Source organism: Pinus tabuliformis, chromosome 8, assembly GCF_031772625.1.
Source record: "Pinus tabuliformis cultivar Carrire ecotype Pingquan chromosome 8, CPIR1, whole genome shotgun sequence".
NCBI lineage: Eukaryota > Viridiplantae > Streptophyta > Pinopsida > Pinales > Pinaceae > Pinus > Pinus tabuliformis.
The window spans coordinates 1,765,977,518-1,766,000,761 of NC_142294.1; the positions used below are offsets into that span (position 1 = coordinate 1,765,977,518).

Consider the following 23,244-nt stretch of genomic DNA (forward strand, 5'->3'; position numbering starts at 1 on the left):
TTTCCAAGTATGTCGTCTTTGTTCCTACAAAGATGCCTTGTGGAGCCGAGCAGACTGCGGAGTTGTTCTTTAAGAACATAGTGAAGTATTGGGGGATGCCATTAAGCATCGTGTCGGATACAGATCCACGTTTTACAGGCAGATTTTGGACCACATTGTTCAAGTTAGTCGGGACATAGTTGTTGATGAGTTCGAGTTACCATCCGTAGACAGATGGGCAAACCGAGAGGATCAACGCATTGCTGGAGGACTACTTGAGACATTATGTGACGTCTGATCAGAAGAATTGGCCTGAACTCTTGGATATTTCCCAGTTCAGCTACAATATTCAAAAGAATTCTGCAACGAGGTATAGTCCATTTGAGTTGGTGAATGGACAGATGCCGGTTGCACCGCATACCATAGTGACAAGAGGTTTTTTGAGGAGTCCTCATGCGAAGAAGTTCATGAAGGCTTGGGATGAGACCTTGGAGTTGGCACGATTGCGCTTGCACGAAGCTGCAAGGAGGATGAAGAAATATGCTGATCGAGGAAGACGGGATGCGCACTTTAGTGTGGGAGATATGGTGTTTCTCAGGATTACCGGGGAGCAGTTTCAGCCAGCCAAGGGGATTGCAAGAAAACTGACACGGAAGTCTGAGGGACCATTCCGAGTGAAGAAGAGAGTGGGGGAAGTTGCTTATGGGCTGGAGCTTCTGCACCATATGCATATGAAGCATACAGCTTTTCATATGAGTCAGTTGAAGAGATGCAGGCTTAATGCTGATCATCCAGAGAGAGCTGAACCGCCGAGAGGACCAGCTGGGATTGTGGACAAGCCAGGACTGGAGTTGGAGAATATTTTGAGCTTCAGAACTACAGGGATTGGTTGCCACATGAAGCAGGAATTTCTTGTCAGATGGAAGAATGCACCGGAGGAAGAAAGCTGGGAATCAGAGGACTCACTTTGGAGATGGAAGGAAAAGATTGCGAAGTATGACAGGAAGCTTCTGAGGCAGTCGGGATTGTCGAGGGTGACAATGATTTCCAGTGGGGGAGGATGTAACGCCCTGCGGTCATGCGACCGGGCGCGCGCGCTCCTCGCTCCAAAAAACGACTAAGGCAGAAGTGCGACGGGCGACCAACGATGAGGCGCGGTTGTGATATAACGCGCGGGCAGATTGGCGCCTACTTATATGGCGAGCTGGGCGTTACAAACGGAGGGCGAGCCGACTTACAAAGGGGTGTCGTGGATCGTTTGGGCGCGTCGGCTTGGGCGCGTTCGGTGGGTCGGCCGCGGGTGAGGTCGCCACACTTGGGCGCGTATAAACACAAGGATTGAACGCTCATTTTGGCAAGCGAACTTCGCTGATCTTCATCACACACAAGGAGTGCGCACAAGGTGTAGGAGCTGCAGCAAAGGCGCATAGGTGATGCGCCCGCCTACCGAGCAAAGGCACGAGTTGCACGGGTTGTGTAGTTGGGTGAAGGTGCGGGTGGAGGGCGTAGTGAGGCACCCGCCCGCGGTTGTGTGAACCGGTTGAGGTCGTGCGGGTGTGCACGGGTACGCCCGCCCGTTCGGGCAACATTTGCACATAGTGTTGTATTGTATTTCGGTTGAAGGTTGTGGTGTGACCACCGTGCGCTCTTGCACGGGCGGGCGCCCAACCTTGGTTATGAACGCCGGTCGAGCCCAAGCTCCCGGTCATTGTACTATCTTCTCACATATATAATAAAAGATATTCTCTTGCATATTGTTGGTGTTCTTATTGCTGTTCTATATTATTATTAATGGATTCCACACATTAATAATGTAATTCATGTTTATAATGAATGTTGAAGGCGTAGTTCGTAAAGTAAACTAATAATGGAGAATGTTGGTTACTTAGGCGGTGCCGCACCCGACCAATTTAAAGAAAAAGAATTGGGGGCGTGATAGGATCCCAGATGAGATCGCCTCTTGCTCAAGTGCCCTTAACTGTGGAGTTTTCCCCACAATCAAGCCCACTTAACTTGCTACCCCATTTGCAAAACCTTAGCAAGCATTGTGCCTCATGAACCATTCAACTAGAGTTCCTTTCACTCTTTTGAATTAAGTATTGGGGGTTTTCGCAGTGCATTATATTAGATATCATTTTTTGAGATTCAACTTCTTTAAGTAGGTCATTCATCTATGACCATTTCCATGAGAAATAGTCGTAACTGACTAATTTCTCATAATTTTTGAATAGTCCACTTAGCACTCATAACATCGAGTGATGCTCAAAAGATTTTAAAAATCTTTTTAAATGCAAAAAAAATGTTAACCATCTAAAACCAATTAGTATTAAGTAGAAATGAAAATCTATTCCTTTATAAATAAACAATCAATAATTCAAAATGACATAATTTTCTTTTAATAAAATTATATGATGATACATCCCATTATTTAACCATTCCGTTTATAATGAATTTCCCTACTTTATTTAATTAAGAAAAAGGAAAAAATTATACAAATCACCATGATTTCATGATACCATGTTTATGAAAGATGAACGTGGATATGAAAGCTCTGAAGTAGATGACAATCGATTGACTCACAATTTACACACATCACTGGATGGGTAAACTAATAGCCATGGGCTCCACAGTGCCATCATGGATCCTAAGGTGGACATCATTTGGAAATCTGTTGAATGATCGGGCGACATACGTGAGTAACAAGGACCCCAGTTTTGGATTGGAGAGCTTTCGAATTTGATTTTAATAATTCGTGGAGGAGAAAAAGGATCAATAATAAATGCATGCCATGGCTGGTACGCCTCTGTTATATTGTGGCGGCACCTGGTTTTGAGAATGAACCGTCCCATTACATCTGCGCCAAATTGCGTCCTGTAAGGAATACAGGTCAAAGGAAGTAGCGTGAAGTGATTTGAATACGACAAAAGGGACACTGTATAGGTAGGCAAGTGGCATCACATGATACAAGCGAATTACAAAATCCGAATAAAAACCATATCTCCAAATTTGACAAAATTCCTAAAAATAATATCGCCAAATTCCAACTCCAGAATTTTACCAAAAATAACATCACCAAATTCCTGAACTCCAAAATCTGACCAAAAATTTGACCAAATTCCTAGAAGAAATAGAAAAATAATAAATTGACTGTTCAGTCGAAGGTCTTCAACATTCTTAGAAATGGTTAAAACCCTTTTCGCGGAATAATCTATGAAAGACCTAGCATTTTCACTTTTCTGGAAAAGGGTAAAAGCATTTTCCTGTAAGAATCTTTGAAAAACCTAGCATTTTCATAGAATAATCTATTAAAGGCCTAGCAGTTTCGTCGAAGAAATCAATGATTCAGTTGGAAGACACCTGCTCCCTCCCCTCCAAAAAAATTGTCCACTTTCTCACCATACATGTGAAGGATCCATAATAACTAGTTATCTTCTACAAATTGGTAGTACTCCTGTACACTTGGTGCTGTCCTCCTTCGTTCTCAGTGGAGTACTCCTGTACACTTGGTGTTGTCCTTCATCGTTCTCAGTGGAGTACTCCTGTACACTTTACTTGGAGTTCAGCGATCCGGCCCTCTGCTTTTGCCCATTAAAGTTATATTCAAGGAAAGCTTGTATATACGCATTGTTGAAGTATATGCACAGATTCACTGTGTATATACAGAGAATGCAGTAAGATGCCCTTGCAGGATGTCTATGCTACTAGTCGCGGAGGTCCAGCACAGATCGCGTGCAAAGAGCAGAGGCAGAAGATAAGCCGAAACACTCAGAGATCTTGGAATGGAGTTCATATTGGAGAGCAAGGTCTTGGATTAGAAATTGCACAGAGAGGGGGTTGAATAGGGGTAAAGCTTTAACCACACGAGTTTGTGGTGCAGAGATGGATCCGAAGCCCAATATTCTGATGGGGAGGTACGAATTAGGGCGCCTTCTCGGGCAAGGGACGTTCGCCAAGGTCTACTACGCCAGAAATCTGAAGACAGGGGAAAGTGTGGCCATTAAAGCTATGGACAAGGAAAAAATCCTCAAGGTGGGCATGATCGACCAAATTAAACGGGAAGTCTCGATTATGAGACTGGTCCGACACCCCAACATCGTCAGGCTCTACGAAGTCATGGCGAGCAAGACTAAGATTTACTTTGTGATGGAGTACGTTAAGGGCGGCGAGCTGTTCAACAGGGTTGCAGACAAGGGGAAATTGAAGGAGGAGGAGGCGAGGAAGTATTTTCAGCAACTGATTTGCGCGGTGGATTTCTGCCACAGCCGGGGAGTGTACCACCGGGACTTGAAGCCGGAAAACTTGTTATTAGACGACAACGGGAATGTTAAGGTCTCCGACTTCGGGCTGAGCGCGCTGCCGGAGCAGTTCAGGAAGGACGGCCTTCTGCACACGGCGTGCGGCACGCCGGCGTATGTTGCGCCTGAGGTTATCACCAAGAAGGGGTATGACGGTGCCATGGCCGACATTTGGTCATGCGGAGTCATACTGTTCGTGCTCATGGCGGGCTACTTGCCGTTCCAGGACGCGAATCTGATGATCATGTATAAGAAGATCCACAAGGGAGACTATAAGTGCCCGCCCTGGTTTTCCTCCGAAGTCCGCCGGCTCGTCCTCCGATTGCTAGACCCTAATCCCCGGACGAGGATCACCATCCCACAGCTGATGGAGGTCCCCTGGTTCCGCCGGGACTTCAAGCGCCCGCAGACCGATAAAGACGTCACTGTCGATCTCCTCGATGATGTTGACTCTGCGTTTTTCGTACCGAAGCCGGCCTGCCTGAACGCCTTCGACATAATATCCCTCTCGCCGGGGTTCAATCTCTCCGGGCTCTTCAAGGACAATGCCATGAAGCAGGAGGAGGAATCGAGGTTCACTTCGACTCAGCCGGCGTCGAACATAATGTCGAAGCTGGAGGAGATTGCAAGCCAAAAGACTTCAGCTTCAAGAAGTCAAAAGACTTCAAGATGAAGTTGCAGGGGTCGGAGGAGGGGCGGAAGGGGCAATTGTCTATTGATGCTGAGATTTTTGAGGTAACTCCCTCGTTTTTCATGGTAGAGCTTCGGAAAACCGGCGGGGATACACTGGAGTACAGTAAGTTCTGCAGCCAAGATCTGAGGCCCGGCCTCAAAGACATTGTGTGGACATGGGACGGCAATAGTCAGGAGAAATAATATCATCGTCATGCTTGCCCAATTTCATGATTTGTATCATTGGCATGTTATTTATCTGAGAAAGCAGTGTAGCCAGAATAGAACTGCAAGCCATGTTTGAAGCCATGAAACCTTCACAATATGGAAGCTAACTATCACATTCTCTAAGGGCTAAGTGTCAGATGTGTACAACTTATTTTCTTGTAAATTTGTTAAAGCAGATGAAATGTTTTACATTTAAGATTGTTTTGTTAAATTTGTTACAACAGATGAAATGAAGTAAAAACATATTATTTTCCTCTAAATTTGTTACAACAGATGAAATGATTTAAGATTGTTTTGTTAAATTTGTAAAAACAGATGGAATGTTTTACATTTAAGATTGCTTTCCACTTGTTGGGATGGGGTATCCTTAACTCTATTGGGATTCCCAAAATATTTATGAATCCATGTTACTATTACTTTGGAATCCAATTTATCTGGCCCTCCAGAATATTCTAGGAATTCTCTATTGGGATTCTCAACATATTTATGAATCCATGTTACTAAAATATTTTGGAATCCAACCGACAAGCAATTTATCTGGCCCATAATTCCAGAATATTCTAGGAATTCTCAATTGGGATTAAAGTAAATTGGGATGAAGTAAGAAACATATTAATTTACCTCATACGGAAATTAAAAGTAAAAGAAAAATTCACAAAAGAGATATTGTATTATTATTCGATGATTAGAGATATAGTTTTGTAGTTGTTTGAAAAAAAAGTAATTTAAGAAAACAACATAAAGCAAACCTCTTTCAATGCTGCCAAATATGTCAAAACGAAATAGTTGGGAAAACATTAATGTACTGTGAATGATTCCATATTCCATTGAATACAAAATATTATTATTATTATCGTATAGTGTGCAAAATTCTGTTTCAATTGTTTTTAATTAAAATATAATAATATTAAATAATTAAAGTTTATTCTGTTTCCATTGTTTTTAATTAAAATATAATAATATTAAATAATTAAAGTTTATGTTCGCTTTTGGACTTATGGATGTGCTTCACTCTTGGGTGGTCCGTTGATACCATGCTAAAGCTAAACATGTAGTATTTTAGAGACTAAGCTAAATATGTAGTGTTTTCCAGACTATTTTTTGAAGGGACATAATTTTCTTTTTTTCAGTTTTTTTTGTTGGTGGTTGGGTTGTTATTTTTTGGGGATGTTTTAGTCCTCATAAGCTTTGTAGTATTTAGTTTATGAAAATTTGATTTCTATGCATTGTTGTATTTAGTTTATGAAAATTCGATTTTTATGCATTGTAGGATTTAGTTTATGAAAAATTGATTTCCCTTAAAAGGATTGCGTTGACCCTTTTCAATAAAATGATGATCGATCTTTGAAGGGTTTGTCAATACTTCTTGAAGAATAGTATTTGTATCGAGGAGCAACATGATTTGTATATAGTATTTGTATCGAGGAGCAACATGATTTGTATTGAAGCCCAAAATGATTGAAGACCAAAATGAGAGGGATAATTGACTCTTCTACAAGCATAGTATTTATATTTAGGAGCACCATGCGAAAGGTATGATCCATCATTGTTTAACATCAGTATGGTTGGTATGAGAAACGACCAACCAACCTTTCCTCTTGCATAATATTCACATCAAAGGGAAACCTAGTGCATCGTCAATTAACTCTTCTTTAAACATAGTGTTCATATCTAAGTGGAGCTTGAGCAGGAAGAGTAGGATAACCCTTCCTCAACATTATATTATTTTCATAAAAAATGTGGGGAAAAATATTGACATCAAAGGGAAACCTAGTGCATCGTCAATTAACTCTTCTTTAAACACGGTGTTCATATCTAAGTCGAGCTTGAGGAGGAAGAGTAGGATAACCCTTCCTCAAGATTATATTATTTTCATAAAAAATGTGGGGAAAAGATTAGAGGACCCTTTTTTAAGTAGAGGATTCATGTTAATGGGATAAGCAGAGCATTCATGTCAATGGGAAGGTTGAGGAATGATTGACCATTTATTAAGCATACATTTCTTATCAAGGGGTTCCTGGAAAGGGTCTTATCATTATTTCATGAAGCATAGTATTATTCATGTTGTGGAGGACCTAGTTGAGAAAAGAGGAGCATAACACAAGTCCATTTTTTATGATTTTCTTTTTGCTAAGCCCTATATATTAAGTTATTATACTTTTTTTGTTATATTAATTTTCTTTTTATTAGTTGGTTAGATCCTTTCATTATAATCGTATCCATGTTTGTATCCTATATATATATATATACCAAGGAGAGCTAATTTTAGTGAGCATCTCATCTTCCACATTTGTTATATTGTAAAAGGAGATTGCTTCTTTGAAAATGCTTCTCATTTATTCTTTTCCCAAATTTCTAAGTTTCGCAGTTATGTCCTTTTCTCTTTTTATGTTATTTAGGTGTTCTGGTGCATAACCTTTTGTTTCATAGTATACAATCCTTACGTTTAGCTTCTTCAATAGGTTCATCTTGATATTTTTTCTATAACTTTTGTTTTGGATAATTCATACTATGAATTTTTTCAATACTTAGGAGATATATTGAAGTACCTGTGGTGAAAGTTTCAAGTTTTGGTTCACTATACTTTAAGAGATATCATATATGGTAATTAGGATTTTTTACTAGTCTTAAAATTAGTCTCAAATGTGTCATCTTGGAATTTTTTTTTTTTGTATAACTTAACTTTTGGGGCATTTTAAATAGTGATTTTTTTGGGAAACTAAAGAGACACTAAGAAGTACATGTGGCAAATTGTCTATGTTTTTGTTCACTCTACTTTTAGAAATATAGGTTGTGGAAATTAGAGTTTTAATTAGACTTGAAACTAGTCTCAAACATATTTCCTTGGTAAAACTTTTATATCTAAACTTATTAGGAGAATTTTGAGGTAAAAAATTAACATCAAAATAAAAAATGTACTTTAGGCTATTAGAGAAATTCCCATCTGCAGAAATATCATTAGGGAGTTATGTCTTAAAAAGCCAGGGAGGAAGAGAGTAGAACCTCAAACCATTCAGTTTGTTGGTAGAGCAGCTGAGTTAGTGACAAGATGCATATTAATGGAGAAATACACAAATCCTGGAAACCCAGATGTTTCTGTCCAGATAGGTGGCATCCTTGTCTCTAATGTAATAATAGACTTGGGAGCAGTCATCAATGTTATGACCAGGCAAACCATGGAACAACTTGGGTTGGACCATGTTCGTCCTACACCCATCGTGCTTGAACTTACAGACAAATCTAAAATCAAGCCCGATGGAGTATTGGTAGATGTGCTTGCCTCTATAGATTCATGGGAATATCCCGCGGATTTCATTGTGCTTCAGCCAAAGAATCCAGTAGGAGGACATCCTTTGATTATGGGACGACCATGGCTTGCCACGGTCGATGCTTATATTAGATGTCACTCCGATGATATGTACATTTCACAGGGAGAGTCTAGGAAAAAGGCCACCTTATATCCACCTGCTAGATCTATTCGGGAACTCAAGGACACTTTATGGTTAGATTATGACACTAGTGATGAGGAGACCTAATATGTTTCTTGATTCATCATCATACCGAGTCTACCTAGGAGGGCGAATTACAATATTTCTTGAACAATTTAGACATTATGCCTAACTTTGACACACTTCATCAAATCTTTAGTTTGGATTTTCAAGAAAATTGTAATTCCTAGCCTTCCTCATCCCATACTGTACCATCATATTCCTATACACTTGAGCCCAAGACCACTCTTGTTGAAATTAGTCCGGGCAAATCTCTACACATTAGCTCAGACCTGGATTCATCTCAGCGAGAGCACCTTGTTACCTTGTTGCGGGATCACCTGGATGCATTCGATTGGAGTTACGAAGACATGAAAGGCATTCCTCTTGAGACTTGTACTCATAATATCTATATTCAGGAGGGAGCCTGACCTGTCTGACAACCCCAGAGATGAATGAATCATGTGCTAAGAGATATTGTTAAAGAGGAATTACAAAAACTCTTAGACGTTAATTTCATCTATCCCATTTCTTGCAGTAAGTGGGTCTCTCCATTAGTGATAGTCCCTAAGAAATATGGGAGATGACATATTTACATTGATTACCAAGAATTAAACAAAGCCACTCTCAAGGATTACTTCCCCCTTCCTTTCATTGATCATGTGCTAGATACCCTTGCTGGTAAAAAGTACTTTTCATTTTTAGATGGCTTTAGTGGGTATATATAAATCCAAATCGCACCCTAAGATCAAGACAAAACTGCCTTTACATGCCCTTGGGGTACATTTTCTTATCGAATTCTTCCTTTCAAGTTCTGTAATGCACCCGCCACCTTTCAGAGGGTTGTACTGGTTATTTTTGTTGATCTTGAATGTGTTGAGATTTATATGGATGATTTTTTTGTGTTTGGTAACTCATTTGAGGAAGCTATTAAAAATCTAGAAAATGTTCTTTTATGTTGCCAAGAGGCTCATCTTTCTTTGAGTGATAAAAAAATGTAGATTAATGTGCAAAGGAGTGGTTCTTGGTCATTTGGTTTCTAACAAAGGTATCCAGGTAGACCCTGCTAAAGTTGAAGTTATTTTTCGTCTGCCTGCACCCAAAACACAAAGGGAAGTGAGAGGCTTCCTGGGACATGCTGGTTATTACCGAAGATTCATTGAGATTTTTTCCAAGATTGATACCCCCCTTTTTCGACTATTAGCTAAGGATAGTGAATTCTCCTGGTCCACAGCTTGCAAACAATCGTTTGAGACATTGAAGGAAAAAATAGTACAGGCACCAGTTTTGAGAGGACCAAACTGGTCCTTGCCATTTCACATTTCCTTTGTTGCCTCTGACACTGCCGTTGGCGCAGATTTTGGACAAAAGGAGAATAAACAATCCTATGCTATTTAATCCATCAGTAAAAATTTGTCACCTACTGAATTTAACTATACAGTGACTGAGAAAGAATTTTTAGCTATTATTTTTTCTATTAATAAATTCAGACATTACATTACAGGATATGAAGTTTATGTGCATATTGATCATTCTGCTATAAAATATTTAATGAATAAACCTTTAACTAGCAGTAGAGTGACTAGGTGGTTGCTTTTATTACAGGAATTCAATGTTACAATTATTGATAGACCAGGAAAGTCTAATGTTGTAGCTGATTATCTTTCTAGATTAAATAATCCTGGTGAAGTAATTCCTGTTGATGATGATTTCCCTGACGAACATCTTTTTGCTATGTCAGCAAAATCCCCATGGTTTGTTGACATAGCTAACTATTTAGTCACCAGAAAAACACCACCTCACTTATCCGCTCATGAAAAGCGGAATATCATTCAGAAAAGTGCTTGGTATTCCTGGATACAGCGAGACATCTTTTACACTGGACCGGATTTTGTTATTCGTAGATGTGTGAGAGAGGAAGAAATGTTTGATATCTTAAAATATGCCCATGATGAACCTTGCAGTAGCCACTTCGCTGATAAACGAACTGCACATAAAATTTTATGCACTGACTATTTTTGGCCTTCTTTGTTTAAGGATTCCAAGCAATATGTTAGGCATTGTGATAGTTGTCAACAGATGGGTCAACCTGTTCAAGCCAATGAAATGCTTTTATGTCCTCAAGTTATGATTGAGCCCTTGGAAAAATGGCTATTAATTTCGTAGGACCCATAAACCCCACATCTTTAAATAAAAAGCATAACTTGGTTTGTACTGATTTTGTTACTAAATGGGTAGAGGCTAAAGTTGTTTCTTTTGTCACTAAGAAAGTTGTTGTTGATTTTCTATTTAATGAAATTTTTACTAGATTTAGTGTTCCTAGAGAAATTGTTTCTGACAATTGACTGCAGTTTGTTTTTAACTTGGTACAGGAAGTCATGAATCAATATAAGATTCGACATAGGAAATCTACACCGTACCACCCACAAGAAAATGGCCAAGTGGAATCTACAAACAAGGTGATCGAATCCATCCTCACCAAAACAGTAAACATGCACAGGAAGGATTGGGCCAGTTGATTGCCTGAAGCTTTATGGGCTTATCGAAACACTTGGAGGAATAGCACGGGGCATGCACCATATGAGCTGGTGTATGGAAAACAAGTCCTTTTGTTGATTGAATTTCAGATAAAGACTTTCAAAATTGCAGTTCAATTGGGTCTAGATCTCTCGGAAGCACAACAACAATGTCTATTGCAGTTAAATGAGTTGGATGAATTTCGGAGGGATGTTGTTCAACAAAATATTTTGGTGCAGCAGCAATGCAAGAAGTGGCATGACAAGTTTATCAAGAAGAAACAGTTCCAACCAAGTGATGGGTACTTCTCTATGACTCTAGATTTAAATATTTGAAAGAAAAGTTCCATACTCATTGGATGGGACATATGAGGTAATTCAAGTTTTTGACAATGGGGTTGTAGAAGTCAAAACTATCGATGGGCGAAATTCAATTTTCCTTGTGAATGGGTATAGGCTTAAAGCATACTTTCGCCCCATCAAAAAGGAAGATTTCATGTAGCAAGTGCAGCAACAATCTGAAATTCAGTTGGTAGGTGGCTATGCCAACTTATTGTGATCTGATTTCTTCTCTCTTGAAATGAAGTTTAAAGAAAATCCAAAAAAAAAAAAGGTAAAGATTTTTCTTTTTCCTGTGATTGTGAAAATCAGTTTTACTGACATGATTGCAGAAGGATCAACCTGAAAACCAGCTTGCTGGTAGGAAGATCAAATTCTAATAAAATGGGAATGTTGCTTGATTTTTAGATGTGTTGATAGTCACCAAGAAGAAGCAGGTTCAAGTGCAGGAACCAAGCCCCTATCCAAGTTTGGGATAGCTGGCACATAAATTTTTATCCAAGCAACACTCAATTCCCACTACATTTATTTTTCGGATCAGCACTATACAGGCATATTTCAGGTGAAATTATGCCCTTCTTCTATTTCCACTTTTTTAAAAGAATCCCCTTTATTTTCTTCTTTTTATCCCATGAAGTTTACCATCACTTTCTTCAAAGAAACTTTCCCTATTCGATTTCACATTTCCCTCCTTTCCCCTTAAAATTTTTTCCCCAAAATCCCTTTTCAATTTGTTCCTCTTGATGGTCTCACTCTCGAATTCCCTATCATAATTTCCTTCCCATTCTAAAATTTACCCTTTTTCCCACTTCTTTTTTCCCTCATGGATCGATTGCAGGATCTGATGTGAACTCATAGGTCAGATCGAAACGCATATATCAACACCAAAGACTGGTGAATAAAACCTCCCTTCTATATCCAACAAATTTTTCAAACCCAGTGTATGAATTATATCCTATCAGAATTTTTTTGGTTCCCTTTCTCTTTCCAGATATGCTACAAATATCCCTGGTGCAGGAATGTGTGTTCGAGTGCAAGCATGTTCAGTGTAGGCATGTTTAGTGTAGGCATGTTTAAGTGCAGGCATGTTCAGTGCAGGCACGTTCAGTACAGGACTCTGCATCAATGAGCGCGCACAATTATGAAAACACATGTTCTAGTGTAGGAACAATTGTCTCAATGCAAATACAGTGCAGGAACATCTGGTGCAAAAAATGTATATTGAAAAGCTTATCTTTGTTTCGTAAATTTTTTTATACAGGAAGAATGACTGCACCACTTGTAGACCATGACATTCAATAATTTGTATTATGGTTAACACCTTGTTTTATCATTTAATAAATTAAGAAGAAATTGTTTAAGTACAAAGATATTTTAGGTTATGAAATCTCATATTTTTAATGAGTACTGAGTACACCTTATGTGAGATCATAAAGTGAATGTGGGATGGTATGATTCTCCTGAAATCCAATACTTAACTCTTCTTGAAAGACTCATCACCTTTCAATGATGGCCTTACCTCATATCCGACCTCGCATGACCGTTACATCGAATCATTATCTAAACCATCGCCTTTCCCAATCATCATTGCCTGCCCATACTTGGACCAATTCGTATTCACATCCGTCCCAGGAGTGTAATCTTAATGATGGAGCGTTACCATTTGAGATTTGGCCAATATAGCAGTGGATATATAGCTTGACCATCATAAATCCCTTGACAAATCTTTGAGTTCTTCATTTGTAATACTCTTCCAAAGTTTTAGACAAAGATTGCGTGAATTTAAACAGAGAAATGGTGCTTGTAAGGATTGAACCACGGTCCGTGAAAGAGATGGAGCATGTTAGGGTCCAACCCTAACTCCCTTATTTATGTAATAGGGTCGAGTCATAGTTATAGTTAATTAGTTAAAGATTTAATAAAGCCCATATTAATAATTGTAAGTGGTTGACCCGCATTTAAAGAAAGGGACCACAGTTAGTTGCAAACAGGCCATGGTATTAGATATATGGTATTAAGAGAACCATGGTACTGACCCATGGTATTGCATGTATGAATCCTATATAAAGGATAGAGACTCCCCATTGAGGAGCGTCGTGTCTTATTTTGTAATCAAGCCCTGCTCTATTGGAGGTTGCCCCCTCGAAGAGGTAAGTGAACATTGCTTTCATCTCTGAATAATAAAATACATGTTGTTATTTCTCATTTTGTTCTGTGTTCTGGGTTGTGTTTCTTCGTATATTTGGTATTCTGGCATCTTCTCGTAGGTCAAGAGCATAACAAGTAGTATTAGAGCACTTTCCGGGGCTAGTGGTATCTCCATTTTTAGTAGAATTTTTTTTGGCTGGAGATGTGTTTCGGCGTCTTTAAACCATAGGATTTGTCGTTGAGCACATAAACCTGCAAATTTGGGGAGGCTTGCACGCAGGAAATACAAGAGGTGGGCACGCTTGTTGGACTCCCTTGTAAGCCCTGTGGGTACCCCTTCGAGTAGTAGCGCATTAGACAGAATTGCACACGGAATGCCTTCCACGTACCCTCTGGGTATATCGAAAGCCCCCTAGGCTCACCTAAAACCTTGCCATAGATAAATTGTCGATCGTCTTGCTGCTACAGTACACCAAGAAAAACACTCGAGGATATTACTCACACGTACGATAGGGTAGTCGGGTAGTATGGATAAGGGTACGATTGATCCTCCTTAGTTAGTTCCCTAAAAGATTGGGCCAAGTACTACTGTTGGACCCTTATGTATATTGCGTTCTGTAGCACTTGACACTCCTTGAGACCATAGTTCCCTCGTCTCTTTGAATATCGCCCATTATCTTCTTTGCCAGATCAGATCTAGCAATTGGGGTTCTATCGCCACCACAACAATAAGATCAACCAGTTCAGGGTCTACCGCCATAGTACCATTCAGATCTAGCAGCTGGGGTTCTATCGCCGCCGCAATCCAACTCACATTCAGTAGTTGAGGGTTTCGCAGATAGATCTGACCATTTGTGCAGGGAGGCTTGTGGCTCCTATACCCTGGGGCGATTCTCGCAGGACATTGGGCAGGATTAACTTTTTTGGAAATTGGCCACTGTAGTATTGATAAGCGGGGAGTAAAACTCCTCTCGGAGTTAAAAAAAAAAGAGTCTGAGGCCCTCCTAGGACGCTTATAAGAGACTTAGCCCATAAGAATCAGGACGATGAGCTGAGCGAGGTGGTACCATTCACTTGTCAGCTTCAATTTTTGGGTGGTCCCAAATTTTTTCAAAGTGACGACAAGTGACTTGGATCTATGTATGGTAGAAACCAGAGCTCAAGCCATGGCCAATGAGAAGATCAAGAACATTGAAAAAAAATTGGCTTCTTTAATGGACCAGATAAAGACATTAACAGACACAGTCACAAAGGGCAAGTCAGCATTACAATCGGAGGCATATGGTTTTAATGAAGACTTTGAAGGAGAATCTAGCCATCATATTCACTTCCATGGAAATCACCAACATTCCCACCCTCGAACACCCAAGCTGGACGTTCAAGAATTTGATGGCTCTAATCTGGCAATATGGGTAGCACAAATGGACCAATATTTCACTCTGAATAACATCGTATATGATAACACTAAACTACGTGTGGGAGGCCTTTACTTGGACCAAGAAAGATGGAAATGGTGGTAGTGGCATCAGAAATGCTATCCAAGGAAAATTACTTGGCAGGTGTTCGCAAAATCCATTTGTGACCGCTTTGACCGTGAATCTAATTTTTTGGGTCGTCTTACTAAGCTCAGACAGACAGGGACAGTAAACGACTATATTATAGCCTTTGATACATTGGCCTTTCGCACAACAGGTCTAGGAGATGAATTCTACTTGGAATGTTTTATAAGTGGTCTCAAAGAAGCCATCCAAGCCCATGTCCGGATGCACCACCCATCCACATGGATGGAAGCTTGCACAAAGGCTATCGAAGTGGAACATGCTTTAGCAGCCTAGTTTCTTCGTCCACATTTCATAGCCAAGGGATGCCCTACCTAGGCTCAGGGCACGACCCAAACACTTAAGGTTCAAAAGGTGTCCCCCACAGAAATGGCCGAAAGAAGAAAGCAAGGATTGTGTTACTACTGTGATGACAAATATTCTTCGAGGCATAAATGCAAGCAACCCAAATTCTTTCAAATTGATGCTACTGATCACAGTTCATCTGAGGAAGCCCCACCCTTTGAGGGATCATAGGAGGAAGATGAGGACAACCAGTAGGACAATGAGCTCTCAGCTATGCCAGAATAACCAACTATCTCGCTCCATGCTTTGTCAAGCATTTCTTCTCCCCGAACTCTCAAAATCAAAGGTTTTATTAAACATTGCCCTGTAGTAGTATTAATTGATAGTGGTAACACACATAACTTTATCCATCAGCGAGTCACTGAAGCTGTTCATTGTTTTTTCAAAGCAGTCTCTAATTTCCATGTCTAAATTGTTGATAGGGGGACAATGAAATGTGAAAGCCGCTGTGAAAATATCAAACTTCAGATGGGAGATTACCACCTAAAGACCCACATGTTTTCCATTAACATGGGTGGTTGTGACATTGTCTTGGGTGCTGAATGGCTCTGCACACTAGGCCTAATCACAATGTATTTCTAGGAGTTGTATATGAGCTTTACGTAGAATGACCACATGCATACCCTTCGCGGACTCCAGGGCGGTACTCCTTCTATCATCAGCTCACATCGAATGGAAAAGTTGTTAAAAAAGGGCCATCATTGAGTTATCTCCCAATTTAATGCCATCCAAGCCATAGAGCCCACTACTCTCCATATTCATCCTGAGATGCAATAGGTCTTAAACAACCACCCGTAGGTCTTTGACAAACCTAACGAGCTTCCACCCTCTAGAGGGGAACATGATCATAGCATCACTTTGGTCCCAGGGGCACAACCACTGAATGTGCGCCCATATAGATATCCTTTCGCCCAAAAGAATGAAATTGAAAAAATCATCAAGGAACTCCTGGAAGTCGGTGTCATTCGTCCTAGCATCAATCCTTATTCATCACCTATTGTCATGGTACTCAAGAAATATGGGGAATGGTGCATGTGTCCAGACTTCAGGGCCCTCAACAAGCTCATGGTCAAAGATAAATTCCCTATCCCGGTTGTTGATGATTTGCTGGATGAACTAAATGGTGCTCAATTCTTTACCAAGCTAGATATTCGCTTGGGCTATCACTAAATACGCATGAAAGAAGTAGAAATTCCCAAGACTGCTTTCCGAACTCATGAAGGCCATTATGAATTCCTAGTCATGCCATTTGGCCTTTGTAACGCCCCATCCACTTTTCAGAGCCTCATGAATCACCTGCTCAAACCATATCTCAGAAAATTTGTCCTCGTTTTCTTTGATGACATTCTCATCTACAACCTCACCTGGGAAAAACATCTTTAGCATGTAGACCTGCTCTTGCAATTGCTTCGGAAGCATAAATTATTTGTCAAATTGTCCAAGTGCTCTTTTGGCATGGAAGAAGTCGAGTATTTGGGCCACACTGTGGGGCATGAAGGTGTTAGGGTGGATCCCAAAAAGATCCAGGTAATGCAGGATTGGCCCCAACCAAAGACCTTGAAGAGTTTGAGAGGATTCTTGGGTCTCACCGGCTACTATCACAAATTTGTTCGCAATTATGGTCACATTGTGAGACCCCTCACTCACCTTCTCAAGAAAAATTCATTCCTCTGGACTGATGAAGCACAACAAGCATTTATGGCTCTCAAACAGGCCATGTGTTCCACTCCCGTATTGGCACTACCTAATTTCACCAAATCTTTTGTGATTGAATGTGATGCTTTAGGTACGGGTAATGGGTTGTCTTAATGCAAGAAGGTCGACCCTTGGCTTTCACCAACCAACAACTAAGTGGGAAACATGTGGGACAATCTACCTATGAGAAGGAGATGATGGGCATCTTACATGCAGCGGATACCTGGCGACCATACTTATTGGGGTGGCGTTTCCAAATCCGCACAGATCATCAAAGCCTCAAATATTTTTTGGAGCAACGGCTATCCTCGCCACAACAAAATAAATGGCTAGCCAAAATGCTGGGATATGATTATGCAATAATTTACAAGAAAGTGCGCGAAAATGTTGTAGCGGATGCTTTATCATGCCAATTTGAGGAGGACAACACCATGCTAGAAATCTCTCTTCCAATTCCAGATTGGATTGAAGAAGCTCGCAAGGAGTGGTTTTCACATCCTTTGCTCTCCCAACTCATTAATAACTTGCGAGTAGATCCTAATTCCATAGGGGGCTACTCTTGGAAGGATGAGATTCTTCACTACAAGGATAGAATAGTGACATCACCGAAATCCACCCTCAAAACACGCATTTTGGCAGAGTTGCACTCATCTCCCACTGCAGGCCATGCAGGCTTTCAGAAAACTTATGCTCGCACTCGTCGTTCCTTCTTTTGGACAGGCATGAAAATGAACATTCTTACTTTTGTAGCTGAATGTCATGTGTGTCAACACCACAAAGGAGAAACAGTCAAGTCCCCAGGCACTCTACAACCATTTCCCATCCCTGCCTCAATCTGGACGGATGTTTCTATGGATTTCATTACTGGTCTTCCGAAGTCAGGCAACAAGTCAGTCATCATGGTGGTTGTGGACAAAATTTCTAAGTATGCTCATTTTTGCGCCCTACCCCACCCATTTACCCCCACTTTGGTGGCTCAATCTTTCATGGACAAGATCTTCAAACTACATGGCATGCCGACTTCCATTGTGTCTGATCGGGACTTGATCTTCACCAGTAAATTTTGGCAGGAACTTTTCAAGCTACAAGGCACCCAACTCCAATTAAGTACTTCCTATCATCCCCAAACTGATGGTCAAACTGAAGCAGTCAACAAATGTCTAGAGACCTACCTCAGGTGCTTCACTTCAGAAAAGCAACATCAATGGGTATAATGGTTACCTCTAGCTGAATGGTGGTATAACACTAACTATCATGCCGCCACCAAGACGACTCCATATGAAGTATTTATGGTCAACTCCCCCCTTCACCTATTTCTTATATCTCTGGATGCTCTAAGGTGCAAGAAGTGGATCAACTCCTACAGAACCGTGCAACCATGCTAGCCTGTCTCAAAGATAATCTCCATCAATCTCAAAATCACATGAAACAATAGGCAGAACAACATCGTTCAGAGCGCACATTTCAAGAAGGGGGTCAGGTATTCTTGAGGCTGCAACCATACAAGAAAACATAACTCAAAGACAAGGGTCGTTAGAAATTATCTCCAAAATTCTACGGACCTTATCCAATACTTCAGTGCATTGGAGAAGTGGCCTACAAGCTAGCCTTGCCACCCACTACAAAAATCCATCTCATCTTCCATGTATCATGCCTCAAGAAAGTGGTGGGGAACAATTGCAGAATTCAAACCAATCTACCTGAATTAGATGAAGAAGGTTCAATCTGGCTCCAACCTAAACAGGTCCTCAACACACGAGAATGACATCTGCGCAACTGCACGATCAAGGAAGTTCTCGTCAAGTGTACAGACACCTCTCTAGAAGACGCGACCTGGGAACTAGCCACTATTCTTCAGTAGTTTCCGCAGCTTCAGCCTTGAGGACAAGATTGTTTTTATGGGGGAGGGCATGTTAGGGTCCAACCCTAACCCCCTTATTTATGTAATAGGGTCGAGTCATAGTTACAGTTAGTTAAAGAGTTAATAAAGCCCATATTAATAATTGTAAATGGCTGACCCACATTTAAAGAAATGGACCACAGTTAGTTGCAAATGGGCCATGGTGTTAGATAGATGGTATTAAGAGAACCATGGTAATGACCCATGGTATTGCATGTATGAATCCTATATAAAGGATAGAGACTACCCATTGAGGAGCATCATGTCTTATTTTGTAATCGAGCCCTGCGCTATTGGAGGTTTCCCCCTCAAAGAGGCAAGTGAACATTGCTTTCATCTCTGAATAATAAAATACATGTTGTTATTTCTCATTTCATTTTGTGTTTTGGGTTGTGTTTCTTAGTATATTTGGTATTCCGGCATCTTCTCGCAGGTCAAGAGCATAACAGAGAAAACGACCAAGTATAGAAACAGTCTTGCAATCTTGTAGGAATTTGGGTTCCTCCCGTTTCTGCAAAAATTTGATGGATTCCACCCAGCCATGGCACTAGCATTCAGTTGAACTTTTGATGGAAGCTGAGCCAAGGTGGGTTTGCTAGAGTTTGCGGTCACAAAGGAGTCCATATCTTAGGCTACAAGTTTAGCAGTGGTGGGAGAATAATGGTTTAAGAAGGAGAAGACTAAGAAGAAGTTGTGGCATCGATTCGTGGTCAACCCAAAGCAAAAGGTGGACTAGAAGAATTGTCTCCAGCGCAATGCTATGCTTGGGAAATGGAAGGACCTCCTTTACGTATTGCAGAAGTTTCTCACTTGTGAGGGTCGTTATTCATTGACCTTCCTGTATCACATATGATTGCTCCTGAATTTTGAGTCTGGTAAGCTCATTAATTTTCCCTATTATCTGCTCAGGAGCTTAGAGAAAATGTCGAAAGGTGTTCAAAGAGGGAAGTCAAGCCAGGTTGCATACAAGTTATACCACCATGGGCTGATCGCAATCTTAATAAAAAAGGAACTGGACGTTAAAAACGCGACATAGGAAGAATTTCTGAAAGAGTTTCAAGGACGAGGTGTAGGGAAGTCGTCCAAGAAGAAGAGTGCAAGCAAGGAAGGAAAATCAGAAACCCTGACCCCACACCCTATCGAAACCAGGAGATCGAACAGGAAAAGGGTTGCCTCTTCAAGGGCACGTCATGTTCATTTTACCTCCCTGATATTATTGGACGACTCACCACCTGCTTCACTAGGTAACAATAACCTCTCAGTCCTCGCTGAGGTGGCAGCCCGTACAGTGGTCAACGAAGACTATGCGGAGAAGGAAGATGAAACACCCTTGTCAGTCCTCTTTGGTAGGATGAAGAAGAGAAAAACGATGTTGAGTGCAATAAAAGACCCAATGGAGGGTCAGATGGATGATGGGGTGGAGGACACTGAAGCCCTAGATAATTTTGAACTTCCGAGTACTCAAACCCCTGGTAAGGTGAATGTGTAGAGCATTAAAGCCCTGGATAATTTTGAAGTTCTGGGTACTAAAACCCCTGGTAAGGTGAATGTGCAGGGTACTGAAGCCCTTGATAATTTTGAAGTTCCGGGTACTAAAACCCCTGGTAAGGTGAATGTGCAGGGTACTGAGGCCCTTGATAACATTGAAGTTCCGGGTATTGAGACCCTCAGTGACATTGAAATTTCGGGTATTGAAACCCTTAACAATGTTGAAATGTAGGAACTGGGTAGCCAGGATAACCTTGACCTTGATGATGTCGGCACATGTTTGGAATCAACTGCCAAGAAGTTTTCACTAGAGGAATTGGGAGTAGAAAAATCCACCCTCTGTCTGAACAATCGAATAGAAAAGATCAAGCATCATGTTTACGACTTGGAGGTATTAAACCAAGCCATGAAAGAGCGGAATACAGTGCATAAGCAAATAAATGTAGAGTTGGCAGGAGAAGTGAAAGAGCATAAAAGACAAGTCAAGATATTTAAATTCCGGACCTCAAAGTGTTATAAATGTCTTAAAAAGGTGACCAAGCAACTCAAGAAGGCTCAAGGTAGGAAGGCAAAGATAGTCAAAGCAAGGATCAACATACAAGTTTAGGATTGAAAGGGGTCTCCTTTGTTTTGGTTTTTTTGTAGCAGGTAAAGGTTGTGTGAGGACACACAACAACATAGGGAGGGGATGATGTTGGTAGGCTAAATTTCTTCATTTTTAACCCCTTTCCTACTTCAAATTCATAACGTTAGAACCCTGTTTTAACCTCACAACCTCCTTATTCCTGTACTATTCCAAGAATCTTGCATTTTCCTGCACTAGCTTTATATTTCATATTTAAGGGTTACAAATGTACTTAATTAATTATTTTTATAGATTTTATATCTTTAATATTCCTTGCAACTAATATCTTCTTTCCTAAAGTATTTGGTAAGAAATGTATTAATAATTTCTTTAGCATGGTCAAGTGCAAGTAGGATTCCTGCATTGCTGGTGAATTCTAAACTTCCGTGACATCTCACTACCTAACGCAGACATCTCATTCAGATTAGTCATCTCGAGTTGGGATCAGAGCAGAGATAAGTCAGGGACATGATAGAGATCAGGTCATCGACTGAATGCTCAAGTTTATTGTTTTGTTACAGCCGAAAGGCTTAAAATGTAATATTATTGTTATTTCGTTACAACCGAGAGGCTTAAATCATAACGCTGAATGTAACTTTGTTACGACCGCAGGCCTAAAGGGATGTATATAATGTAGGATTCAGATAGAAAATGGTAGTGAGCGATAGCAATAGCAATGCTACTGTAACTGTGGTATTTTGTAATTTTGTTGGTATCGCCCTCGTTCTGGGCTAGATTCGATTTCATCATGTACATTTGTTGATTCTGAAATTTAATATAAAGGGACTATGCCATGTTATTTCAATCCTATGTTTTAATTCTATGTTGATGCGTTGCTGAGAGCTGAGTTTCCAAGTTTCCTAAATAAGGAAATGAGTTGGTTGGCTAGGGCCCAGCCAACCCAGCTCGTTCTCCCTCGCATTCTTCTTTCTCGTTAAAGGTGTGTTGATTTTGTTTTAATGCAAGGCGTGAATTAAGTAGATGCTTCTATTCTTTCACAAAGTTTAGGTTCGATTTCATTTATAGCCATTGTGTGACGGATCCGTGGTGTGCATGTTTAACTAAGTTTGATCTTACCTTTTTGTAATCTTTCTTTTCGAAGCTTAGTATTATTTCTACCTGGATCGTGCAAGCACGTTATTCCTGCACTAGTGCATTTACAATTCTGCAATTTGACTTCTTTGGTTCATTATAGAAAAAGTCTTTCGTTCTTTTCTATCATAAGAATCTTGGTGTGTTTCTACCACTGAGTGTTCATCTTTTAGAAGTATTCTTGATATTCTGAATTGAATATGTTTTGGTAATTAAGGAATGAACGTCATTATAACGCATTAATTTGTACTTGCACTTTACACTTTTAAGGAAAGGATCGGACTCCACATCTAATTATTTCAAAGTGAGCCTTTCTGGCTTAAGAAGATTAAAAAGGCAGATCGAATAACTATTACAGGGATAAAGCCTATTATCACAATTAGATGATTTCTTTAGTTGCATGAAAGAGTTCCTTGATTGAAGAAAGTTATGCTTTGACTTTCGAAGTTAATTCTTATTTTGAAGTTAAGTTGGGTTGAAGCATCTTTTTGTTTTTGAAAGCTATTTCAAAGTTCTGTTCACCTTTGCAAATTATTTTCTTAAGTTAACACACTCTTTATTCTTTTATGAAAGAAATTTGAAAACTTGGTGCAGGAATCTTTGTTCTGGTACAAGAATCAATATCTTGATACAATAATAGAGTGCTCTAGTCCTAACACTCAGAGCCCCTGCATGAGGATAGAAATCTTCAGGACAAGTGTAGAATATAATTCCAGCATATAAACTTTGTTTCGGTACTAGTGCAAGAATATTGTAGGGGTACAGGAATAACAACAGTGCAGGGAGAAATATCTATAAAGAAGTCACATATCTTCAAGGGTCCAATTATTAATCTAACATACAACTATACTAAAGATAGACATAGATTTCCATTT

General features: G+C 40.1%; 1 pseudogene; it reads left to right on the top strand.

Moving 5' to 3' along the window:
* The first annotated feature begins 3,422 nt into the window (after window positions 1-3,422).
* On the top strand, window positions 3,423-5,370 carry LOC149243207 (CBL-interacting protein kinase 5-like; annotated as a pseudogene).
* The last annotated feature ends 17,874 nt before the right edge of the window (window positions 5,371-23,244 follow it).